The 12001-nt window shown below is 46.3% G+C and overlaps 2 non-coding genes and 2 pseudogenes across 2 annotated transcripts; 1 reads left to right on the forward strand and 3 right to left on the reverse strand.

Moving 5' to 3' along the window:
• Window positions 1-5740: 5740 nt before the first annotated feature.
• On the reverse strand, window positions 5741-5959 carry LOC149930973 (U2 spliceosomal RNA; annotated as a pseudogene).
• A 930-nt stretch (window positions 5960-6889) lies between these two features.
• LOC149930974 (U2 spliceosomal RNA) lies at window positions 6890-7074 on the forward strand. Its single transcript, XR_016476461.1, has one exon. It is a non-coding gene; the product is annotated as a U2 spliceosomal RNA (small nuclear RNA).
• Window positions 7075-10044: 2970 nt separating this feature from the next.
• On the reverse strand, window positions 10045-10212 carry LOC149930975 (U2 spliceosomal RNA; annotated as a pseudogene).
• A 1059-nt stretch (window positions 10213-11271) lies between these two features.
• Window positions 11272-11458, reverse strand: LOC149930976 (U2 spliceosomal RNA). The gene has a single exon (XR_016476509.1). It is a non-coding gene; the product is annotated as a U2 spliceosomal RNA (small nuclear RNA).
• Between the last annotated feature and the right edge of the window lie 543 nt (window positions 11459-12001).

Here is a 12001-nt window from a genome sequence, read left to right on the forward strand (position 1 = left end):
TCCCATAGGCTGGAACACGGTGATCCCATGAGTACCAACGAGGTCAAAGAGAGCTTGAGCAAGATCGTTGATAGCAACGCCTTCAAACTTGATCCTAGCTGTTGTTTTTTTCATTACAGCAGCTGGTGGGGAGGACATCGTTGACTGGACCGGAGCCATGGCAACGTTGGTGGCGACCGCCGAGGTGGAGACCGGAACTCAGGAGCCGCTGGAAAGAGGCAAGCGGCAACTGGAACACTGGAACACACGTTCGAACACGGATTGGGCTGGTGACAGGAATGGCAGCGACTGACGATTCAGCGTAGCGGAGAGCAGGCAAACTCGCCTAAAAGGCGTAAAAACACTTCTCGCCCCCCGAGTAAGATCTCCGTATAGAACTGATATTAGAAACAGATACTTAAATTTGTTTATTAAGAAAAGCATATTTACAAATTATTCTACACGGAATCACATTATAAATTATTGAAATAATCCAAATTAAAAATTCGCGAAACGTTAATAAGCAAGAGTTGTACAAAGTCTAGTTTTAAATTGCCAAAAATTAGGTTACGTTTAAATTTCCAGGGACGTAAGTATTGAGTTACTTTTAAATTTCCAGGTACGTAGGTATTAAGTTACTTTTAGATTTCTAGGTAAGTTAGTTTTCCAATTACAATTTTAAATTCCAGGCACGTAAGTATGAAGTTACTTTTAAATTTACAGGTAAGTAAGATGTCTAATTTTAATTTTACAGTTCCAGGTACGTAAGTATTAAGTCACTTTTAAATTTCCAGGTGTTTAAGTATTAAGATACTTTTACATTTCCAGGTAAGTAAGTTTTCTAATTTAGATTTTAAATTTCTAGGGACGTAAGCATTTTAAATTTAAATTTAAAATTCTAGGAACGTGAGTATTCCAATTTTAATTTTAAATTTCTAGGTAAGTATTCTAATGGTAAGGTTTGCTGCGAATAAATTCAAATAATTAAAGTTGCTATAGCAAGCTTTGCGTTTCAGGTAGGTTGGTGTTATTCCTTTAAAATAACATTTTCGTTTTTACTAGATGATTTTAGGAACTAAACCATTATTTGGTTGTCAGGAACTTTTTTCCACTCAATATTAAAACAAAAGTTTTATATTATTATTTACCACTTGAACAAATGGTTTATCAGGATGACACCAGTATTCTTGGAATTTGTCCGGAGTCAGTCTTATTTTGTCAGCGCGAGCTCTCGCCACCAGATGGAGCCGAACGCGTTCGAGGACCACGAAAGCGGTATCTCGCTTGTTTTCGAATACAAGCCGATTTCTTGACTTCCACACTTGGAAGTTGACTTCGGCTAACAGAGCAAGTGTGACGTAAACTAAAGAGAGCGGGACTGGTAGAGGTGTGAAGTAGCGCGTTGCCTCCCACGAAATGAATTTAACGCCGAGGAAATCGCGCACGCGGTTGCGTAATAGCTTCGGATTTTCACAGTCGTATAAAAGATGGTGCAATGTCTCATTCTTCGGGCAGAAAGGACATGACCGCGTCGTGCACATGCTACGGTCGTAGAGGACGTCTCTGGCCGGAACCACGTCATGAAATACCTTGAAGGCGAAATCCCGACGCGGCCCGGTAATAGCGTTAGAGTTGAGACGGCGAAAAGCGACTTCCCACTGAACATGGGGATGGATTTTGAGAATTCGGGCTTGACTGGTCGGTCTAATAATTTCCTTGACGCTTTTATTACTGATCTTTAGAAGATCAGCGTCTGGCTTTTCGGATAAGATTAGAGACGCCGTTTCTTTTATGGAAACATAGAGCGGATGGACGTCGGAAGCGTGGCTCACAGACACGTCCCAGGGTACGTTGAAGATCGTTTTGGAGGTGGTGGACAAGTGGTGGGCGACGGAGGCCCGAACCGGATGGTCGCAGGCAGAGAGGCACGAAGCGTAACGCGTAAAGGCGAGACTTCGGAATTCACTCGCGATTAAGGGGACTCCGAGACCGCCTTCCTGACGAGGAAGAGTAAGTGTCGAGCGGGCAATCAACTCTTGCTTGTCTCCCCACACGAAGGAGAAAATGCCTTTGTTGACATTTGTGATCGCGGCGTCCGAATACTCGATAAGAGGGACGGGATAAGTCAATTTTGGAAGCGCTATTTGTTTGATAAGCTGAATTCGCGTGCGAAAACAGAATTCGTTATTGGTCCACGAGTCGAGTGACTGGTGGAATTTAGCGACGAAATTGGCTTCGTTGGCTACAGCGACTCCTTCGGGAGTGAACAGGATTCCCAAGATTTTGACGGGTTCGTTGGTCTCCTTCACAGGTAATTGCGTCGGGACTTGTTCTAGGAGCATATTTCCTACTCGAGCGAGTTGAGTTTTGGCGGCGTTAAACTTGCTACCAGAAACCGTGCAGAACTCGTCGAGCACTCCTAGCGCAACTCGGACGGACGAGATGTTCTCGAGCAAGAGGTTAGCGTCGTCGGCGTGAGCGGCGTAAACTTCACGCTCAGAGGCCGGGATTCCCGGACAATGAAGACCGCGAATCATCGGACAGTGACTCACCGCGAAGAGAAACGGCTCTAGCGCGATGCAAAATAAACTTGGAGACAGGGGACAACCCTGTCGGACGCCCCTGTTGATCTCGAAGGGAGCTGACGGGTGAGAATTTATTGTCAATGTACTGGTGTTTTGTGTATACATGTTTTTCAGAGTGGCGACGAATTGTCGACCGAAACCGAAACGAGCGAGAGTTTCCCAGAGATACTGGTGAGACACTCGGTCGAAAGCTTTTTCGAAGTCCAACGTGAACAGGAAGCCGGAAGCGTCACGCTCCGAATAATCCCGCAAAATGTCACGAATCATTACTAGATTATATAGAGGCTGGCGGCCCCTAACCCCGCACGTCTGATTAGGGCCAATGATGGAAGCGGTTACTTTTGACGATCGCGAATCTAGGATTGACGCGAACAGTTTTCTGTCCGTGTTAATGACAGTTATCGGACGCCACGCCGACGGAGAAGCTTTGTTATCGGGGTCATTGCACAGCAGGACGACTTTGCCCTCGCGGAAGGAATCCGGAAATGGCGCGTCGTTCAAGAGATCGTTGAAAAGACTGAGCAAAATGGGTTTCAGATCTGGCCACATGAATCGATAAAATTCTGCAGGCAGACCGTCTGGTCCGGGAGACTTCCCAGATTTAAGGCGACGCAAAGCGTGATTTACGTCGTCGTCGGAAATAGGCAGTTCTAAGAAATCACGGTCTAAGTCCGATAGAAGTGGCATTTGTTCGCAATAAGTAGCGAAGAACTGTTCCGGGTTCGGAGTTTGGTCGCGACTGTAGAGATGTCGATAGAAATCGACAAAAGAGTCGTGAATTACCGTGTCATCTGTCGAAATGCCAGCGGCGGTGTTTACTTGTCGAATATCAACGCGTGGTTTCAAAGATTTCATGCGTCGGTAAAAGGAAGCCGAGAACGACTCTTCGTCATCGAGAACAGTCGCGAGCGAGTGATCTTGTTTATCGCGAAACTGCCTTCGGTATTCGGCGCGGAGAAGAGACGTAATCTCCTCTTTAGCCGCGACAGTTTCGGTCGTTTCCGGTCTCACTCTTGAAACCTTCTGGAGCGCCCATCTGAGGAAAGCGATTTCCTGACGGTGTTTCGCCGCGCGTTTTTTCCCAACTTGACGGAAATAGCGCGCGCAATCTATCTTTGCAGCTTCCCACGCGAGAGCAGAATCGACTTTGGCTAGAATACGTCGTAGTTCGATTTTATGAGATTCACGGTCTTCGTCTGTCAACAAGGCGGTGTTAAGTCGCCAGACACTCGGACCGCGCAGGCGCGGTGGTGAAACACGGATGGACATAAGAACAGCGTCGTGATCCGAAATATGCCGTAACGGCAAAATATCGGCGCATTGCGTAACAACGTCCTCGCTGTTGGGCACGAAAAAGGTGTCCAGACGTGAATTGGCCCGAGTCGAATGCCAAGAGTAGACCCTGGTGGTCGGATGGAGATGACGCCAGGCGTCGTGGAGGTTCCAGTCTGTTAGGACGGAAGCTAACGCAGAGGCACTGAGATCCGGAGGACCGACGGAAAGGACGTCGCGATCCAAATTTGGGTCGAGGACACAATTAAAGTCACCACCGAGTACGAGGCGGTCAAATTTACCACCGAAGAAATCCGGGAGGTTTGCGAAAAACGCGCGCCTTTGTACCGGCCGACAGGGAGCGTAGACCGATACGAGGCGGAAAAGCTGGTCTTGAATGCGAATGTTCAAACTGACGACGCGGCCTTCGTTGTCGCACCGGAAACCGGTGACAGAAGACGCGAATACGTCGCGCACCAAAATGGCCGACCCGCAACTTGAAGGCGAAGCGGCGCTCGAAAAGAAAATCTTGTAACCGGCGAAGAGCGATCGGAGCGCGTGCCAGTTATCGTTAATTGACCAATGGGTCTCTTGGAGGAAGACAAAGTCAAGACCGTGGGCGCCGACGAAAGCGGCGGTGTCCACAGTCTTGAGTCTGGTTCTCAAGCCGTTACCGTTAAAAGTACAGAAGTTTAGATTGCAAGGGGTCATTAAATTTAAAATTAAAAAAACTAATAATACTAAAGAAAGAAACATGACTAGGGGAAAAAACAAGGAGGAAACAGTACCTTAAAATCTGACTTCGTGGTCCGAACCGCTATCCGAGTAGCTACAAGATGTTGTCTTTTTACGCAGTGGATCGTTGGTGGGCGTAACGTCGTTGTCACCCTCCGAGACGGACTTGTTGCGGCGTTTCTTCGAAGGAGTTGTCGGGGAGACAGACTTCGGTGACCTGGTTGTTCTTTTCAGAGGAGTGTAGTTGCTGTATGTGGGAACTGGTGTCGAAGGTAAGTAAAAATTGGGTTTCATCGGGTTCAATAGAGCGGCCGCATAGCTGGTGTTAAGCGTTTCCGCCATGATGTCGTCGAACAGCTTGATCGCCGCGTCTTGTTTGTCTGCCTCGATGAGCGTTTGATTGACGGGCGCTTCGAAAATGGCGCCGTTTCGGGAAACCCCTTCGTCCTCGATATCGCCTCGAGACTCCGGGACCGATTCGGGAGGGGCCGCCGACTTGACGACGGTCTCTGCCTCGGGAGCACCTTTCGCGGCGCCGTTGCTCTCCTTGTTTTCGCGGGGCTCCTTTCTCCTCTTTTCTGGGCAGTTGGCTCTGTTGTGTCCGGCCTTTTTACAGCCGAAGCACAATTGGGTCACCCCGGAATACGTCACGAGATAATTTTGGCGGTTAAAGGTCCAGATGTTAGGGACCGGCTTGACCATTTTTATCTTTACACGCCTATTGCCATTTCTTACATGCGCGAATTCAGGCTCTTTATATTTTTCAAGTTCGTGGGATTTAACTTCCCCGTACTCTTTAAGGGCGGTACATACCGTTTCCGGCTGTACCCACTTTGGCACATTCTTGATGGTGATCCATCTAGTGTTGCTATCAACCTCTTGAATTTCAAAATCCTTTCCGTTTACTGACAGGCAGTTACTTTCCAGAAACTGGTCGCACGTTTCCTTCTTGACGAAGGTAACAAGAAAAACACCGTTTCCGACAGGCTGGAGAGTATCCAGTGAGCGGGTCCCGGCTTGGGCGTAGATCGCCCGCGCTACATCCACGTACTGAGTGGCCTTATCGGCCACCACACGTACTGTACGCGCCTTCTCCGCTGTCGCCATAATAATGGCCAACAGCTACGACAAAAATTATAACTCCCCCAAAGGGGTTACAAATTAGAAACACCAATACCCCCGTAATGCAAAACAATGAAACACGCGTAACTAGGCTTAGCAGCCGGCTCCGGTAGACCAGACGCGGCAGCCGCCTTGAAAAAGGCAGCAACGCGCGAGACGAGAGAGAGAATACCGCGTCGACGGAGCGATGCGGACGCACGTCTGTTCTCTCCGCGGATAAGAACAGATACTACACTTTGATCTTAGCCAAAAGGCCGAGAAGCGATAACCGGCAAAGTGGGCTTTGGTGGTTGAAAAAGAAAAAGAGTGAGATTGAGCATTCATAAATTTCATAATTATGTTTAAGCAGATTGCTCGTGGTTGGAGATGACAGCGTGTATAACCATCACGTCTGACCAAAGAAGGTAACTTCTTGATTTCAAACAAAAAGATCGACGGCCATCGAGCGTTTTCAGCCGTCAACGGTAATATCACGCGGAATACATTGGTTCTCGACCCATCAACGACGGTAAGCCGCGTCGAGTGGGGTCATTTCTTGGGAGGGAGGGAGACCACCAGGGAACACGGCGTGCCAGTGGCTGATCTCTTCCTCTCTCCCTCTTTTTTTCATTAACGGGGTATTTGAGTCTTTCTAATAAAATTTGTGTATTTTTAAATATTTTCTTTTACGCTGTTTCTTACTAGTTCGCCAAGGCGATAATTTATCTTCGGTTTTCTCTGGGTCTTTTTTTAAATAAGTGGCAACATGGAACCGTGCTTAATCGATAATTAGAAAAAGTAAGATCTTGATCATACGGAGTTTCCTCCTGCACGCTTACCAGAACAGCTGTAGAGAAGTGTCATGAGATATGGCACTACGAATTGACCGTGGTTGCCGCGTAGTACGCGCCCCGGCATCAGCAACACAAAAACTCGTTTTTTCCAAACCATCCCGCTTTTAACAGTCCCCTATTTCTACAGCGATAGTACCGCAATCCTCGCTAGGTAACTCGATGTAAATAACTTATATGGTGTCCGTTTCGAGAACGGAGTTACCATGGTTTGGGAGGGGGTAATTTTTTTAAAGGGGAAGACGTGTTGCCAACGCGAATGCCGAAAAGCGGCCGGCTGTGAACTCCTAATCATGTCTCCTGTTAGTAACGAAAGTGACTTAAAAAAAACATACCGTTGGTAACGTACGACAATTAAGGTAAAAAATTACTTATCAGCTTAATAAACAAATTCAGTATCTGTTCTTATCAGCTTAATATCTGATACGGGTCCCATCGGGGCCCAAGATATTAAACTTATTTTTGGACGGCGGCGGAGAGGTCGGAGCTTGCTCCACCTCCGCCACGGGTTGGCCTGGTATTGCAGTTCTTCCAGGATCGGCCCACCTCGCTCAATGAATCTAAAATCAAACACCATATATATATATATATATCTGTTTTCAATAGTGCTATACCGAGATCTTAGTCGGGGGGCGAGAAGTGTTTCTACGCCTTTAAAGGCGAGTGTTCCTGCCTTGCCGCATGAGTTGTTCCAGTACCGATCCATTCTGCTGCTATCCTGACGCTGTTCCTGAAAGTACTTACCTGGTACTTACCTGCCGTTCCTGCTGACGTGCTCCATCGACGCTGCTCCTGCTTGGGGCTTCTCTCACCAGACGACACTCTCCTAGCCTGAAATGGCTACGGAGGAGAAGAAAAGAACGGCTCGGCTGGAAGTCGATGCCGGCTTCCTAGACGTGGCTCAGACCATTTACGACCACCTTGGACCTAAGAGTATAGATACTCTACAACCTATGGGTAAAGAAATTTACTTGATAACGTTTACGACCCTGGCCTTTCTCCAGCAAGCACTCTCCTGCGATGACCTAAAAACGAATGGAAAAAAATGGAAACTTACCTCAATGGATGATGAAGGGATTTGGATTACAGTCAAGAACCTACCAAAGTGGATCCAATGGGATGCAGTTATCAGTACCCTCCGACAGTATGGTAACGTTAAAACCTACCGCTTCGATGAATATCCCCAGCTGAAAGGTGTAAAAAACGGAGACCGTTCGGTCAAAATCATAATGGAAAAATCGATTCCCAACGTTTTGTTTTTCGGGCGTAGCCGCGCATTAGTTTACTATCGAGGCGTAGTAAAAAAATATTTCTTTTGTGAAGAAGAAGGTCACATGGCTTCATCCTGTGAAAAAAAGAAGTCACCACAAGCAGAAAGACACCCAATTCAGCTTGAGGGCCAGGGTCTGTCTCCGAACCTCGAGCCCGAGAACGTCCAGACGCCATTAGCCGATGACAACCCGACAGCAATATCACAACCGCAGAATGTAGCCGACTCCAGTAAACCTGACCAAGAGGCCGAGGCCGCCAACCTAGAAGAAAATCAAGTAAACCAACCAAGTAAACCACAAATGCTTACCACATCTGACGACTCCAGAGGCTCTGAAGAGAGCTGGACGTTGATGTCACCGGAACCTTCCAACAAGAACGCAGCACCTCCAGTCCAAACCAGCCAATACTCCGATGCCCTGAAAACGCCGCCACAACCTAACGAACCTGAAAATAAACCTGAAGCACCAAACAGTGAACCTAATCATACCGACTCCGAGACTAGCGACAACGAGACCACTACAACTACCGGGCCCAGGTGGGATCCAACTACCTGGACGAATGTTACGAGACCCGACCTTACAAAACTTACCAGAACGGAGCTTCAAATCCTCCACAAGCGTGTTGCAATGGAACCTTCCTCACATTGCAACCAGATGAATATAAGCCTCGACAGTTTCCAAGAGGAGATTGAAGAGCTCCTCAACAGCTACTCCAAACGTAGAAGAAGCACCACTCCCGTAAAAACATCAAAAAAAGGGAAACCTTCTCGGTAAAATTTAATTTTAAAATTTTAAACTTTAACTATACTTATTTTTATGCGCAACATTGTTTACTCAACCCGTAAAAAAAAAACATTACGGGTTGAGTAAACAATGTTGCGCATAAAAATAAGTATAGTTAAAGTTTAAAATTTTAAAATTAAATTTTACCGAGAAGGTTTCCCTTTTTTTGATGTTTTTACGGGAGTGGTGCTTCTTCTACGTTTGGAGTAGCTGTTGAGGAGCTCTTCAATCTCCTCTTGGAAACTGTCGAGGCTTATATTCATCTGGTTGCAATGTGAGGAAGGTTCCATTGCAACACGCTTGTGGAGGATTTGAAGCTCCGTTCTGGTAAGTTTTGTAAGGTCGGGTCTCGTAACATTCGTCCAGGTAGTTGGATCCCACCTGGGCCCGGTAGTTGTAGTGGTCTCGTTGTCGCTAGGCTCGGAGTCGGTATGATTAGGTTCACTGTTTGGTGCTTCAGGTTTATTTTCAGGTTCGTTAGGTTGTGGCGGCGTTTTCAGGGCATCGGAGTATTGGCTGGTTTGGACTGGAGGTGCTGCGTTCTTGTTGGAAGGTTCCGGTGACATCAACGTCCAGCTCTCTTCAGAGCCTCTGGAGTCGTCAGATGTGGTAAGCATTTGTGGTTTACTTGGTTGGTTTACTTGATTTTCTTCTAGGTTGGCGGCCTCGGCCTCTTGGTCAGGTTTACTGGAGTCTGCTACATTCTGCGGTTGTGATATTGCTGTCGGGTTGTCATCGGCTAATGGCGTCTGGACGTTCTCGGGCTCGAGGTTCGGAGACAGACCCTGGCCCTCAAGCTGAATTGGGTGTCTTTCTGCTTGTGGTGACTTCTTTTTTTCACAGGATGAAGCCATGTGACCTTCTTCTTCACAAAAGAAACATTTTTTTACTACGCCTCGATAGTAAACTAATGCGCGGCTACGCCCGAAAAACAAAACGTTGGGAATCGATTTTTCCATTATGATTTTGACCGAACGGTCTCCGTTTTTTACACCTTTCAGCTGGGGATATTCATCGAAGCGGTAGGTTTTAACGTTACCATACTGTCGGAGGGTACTGATAACTGCATCCCATTGGATCCACTTTGGTAGGTTCTTGACTGTAATCCAAATCCCTTCATCATCCATTGAGGTAAGTTTCCATTTTTTTCCATTCGTTTTTAGGTCATCGCAGGAGAGTGCTTGCTGGAGAAAGGACAGGGTCGTAAACGTTATCAAGTAAATTTCTTTACCCATAGGTTGTAGAGTATCTATACTCTTAGGTCCAAGGTGGTCGTAGATGGTCTGAGCCACGTCTAGGAAGCCGGCATCGACTTCCAGCCGAGCCGTTCTTTTCTTCTCCTCCGTAGCCATTTCAGGCTAGGAGAGTGTCGTCTGGTGAGAGAAGCCCCAAGCAGGAGCAGCGTCGATGGAGCACGTCAGCAGGAACGGCAGGTAAGTACCAGGTAAGTACTTTCAGGAACAGCGTCAGGATAGCAGCAGAATGGATCGGTACTGGAACAACTCATGCGGCAAGGCAGGAACACTCGCCTTTAAAGGCGTAGAAACACTTCTCGCCCCCCGACTAAGATCTCGGTATAGCACTATTGAAAACAGATACTACACTTTGATCTTAGCCAAAAGGCCGAGAAGCGATAACCGGCAAAGGGGGCTTTGGTGGTTGAAAAAGAAAAAGAGTGAGATTGAGCATTCATAAATTTCATAATTATGTTTAAGCAGATTGCTCGTGGTTGGAGATGACAGCGTGTATAACCATCACGTCTGACCAAAGAAGGTAACTTCTTGATTTCAAACAAAAAGATCGACGGCCATCGAGCGTTTTCAGCCGTCAACGGTTATATCCCGCGGAATACATTGGTTCTCGACCCATCAACGACGGTAAGCCGCGTCGAGTGGGGTCATTTCTTGGGAGGGAGGGAGACCACCAGGGAAAACGGCGTGCCGGTGGCTGATCTCTTCCTCTCTCCCTCTTTTTTTTCATTAACGGGGTATTTGAGTCTTTCTAATAAAATTTGTGTATTTTTAAATATTTTCTTTTACGCTGTTTCTTACTAGTTCGCCAAGGCGATAATTTATCTTCGGTTTTCTCTGGGTCTTTTTTTAAATAAGTGGCAACATGGAACCGTGCTTAATCGATAATTAGAAAAAGTAAGATCTTGATCATACGGAGTTTCCTCCTGCACGCTTACCAGAACAGCTGTAGAGAAGTGTCATGAGATATGGCACTACGAATTGACCGTGGTTGCCGCGTAGTACGCGCCCCGGCATCAGCAACACAAAAACTCGTTTTTTCCAAACCATCCCGCTTTTAACAGTCCCCTATTTCTACAGCGATAGTACCGCAATCCTCGCTAGGTAACTCGATGTAAATAACTTATATGGTGTCCGTTTCGAGAACGGAGTTACCATGGTTTGGGAGGGGGTAATTTTTTTTAAGGGGAAGACGTGTTGCCAACGCGAATGTCGAAAAGCGGCCGGCTGTGAACTCCTAATCATGTCTCCTGTTAGTAACGAAAGTGACTTAAAAAAAACATACCGTTGGTAACGTACGACAATTAAGGTAAAAAATTACAAAACAAATCCGTCCGAATCTTCAAAATGATCTACTAGCCAATGACGACTTTCCCTCTTATGACGTCAGGAATATATATATATATATATATATATATATGGTGTTTGATTTTAGATTCATTGAGCGAGGTGGGCCGATCCTGGAAGAACTGCAATACCAGGCCAACCCGTGGCGGAGGTGGAGCAAGCTCCGACCTCTCCGTCGCCGTCCAAAAATAAGTTTAATATCTTGGGCCCCGATGGGACCCGTATCAGATATTAAGCTGATAAGAACAGATACTGAATTTGTTTATTAAAAATTTCAATTAAATACAGTACCCTGTCAGATAGTTCCTGTTTTTTTAAATTAGTTTAAATTAAAACAGGTCAATAAATAGATAAAAATAAAAAGTATAAAACTAATTAGTTCATAGAATTAAAACAGAGGTTAAGTTTAAAATTAATAAAAACTTCAACGTGAAGATTTCCCTTTTTTGGCTTCTTTGGTGGGAGTGATACTGCGTGGGCGTTTTTGGTAGTTTTGAATTTCTTGTTTAATTTCGGCAAAATATTCGCCTATGGACCAGTTAACATTACCGTCCTGGCCATAAGGTACTGTCTTGATGTGTTCGATAAGCATCTGTAGTTCTTGTTTGTTTAGATGTTTTAGAGACGGTTTCGTTCCTGGTATCCAGGTCGTGGGATCATATGGAGGTCTGGCTGATGCGGTGATTTCTTTTGAGATGGTACCGGAGTCGGAGGTGTTCTTTATTGGTTCGCTGTTTGTTGATTCAGGTTTATTTTCAGGTTCATCGGGTTTTGGTGCTATTTTCAGGGCATCGGAGTATTGGCTGGTTTTGACTGGAGGATCTACG

This window comes from Leiobunum rupestre, chromosome 9, assembly GCF_980474605.1.
Source record: "Leiobunum rupestre chromosome 9, qqLeiRupe1.1.hap1, whole genome shotgun sequence".
Classification (NCBI taxonomy): Eukaryota; Metazoa; Arthropoda; class Arachnida; order Opiliones; family Sclerosomatidae; genus Leiobunum; species Leiobunum rupestre.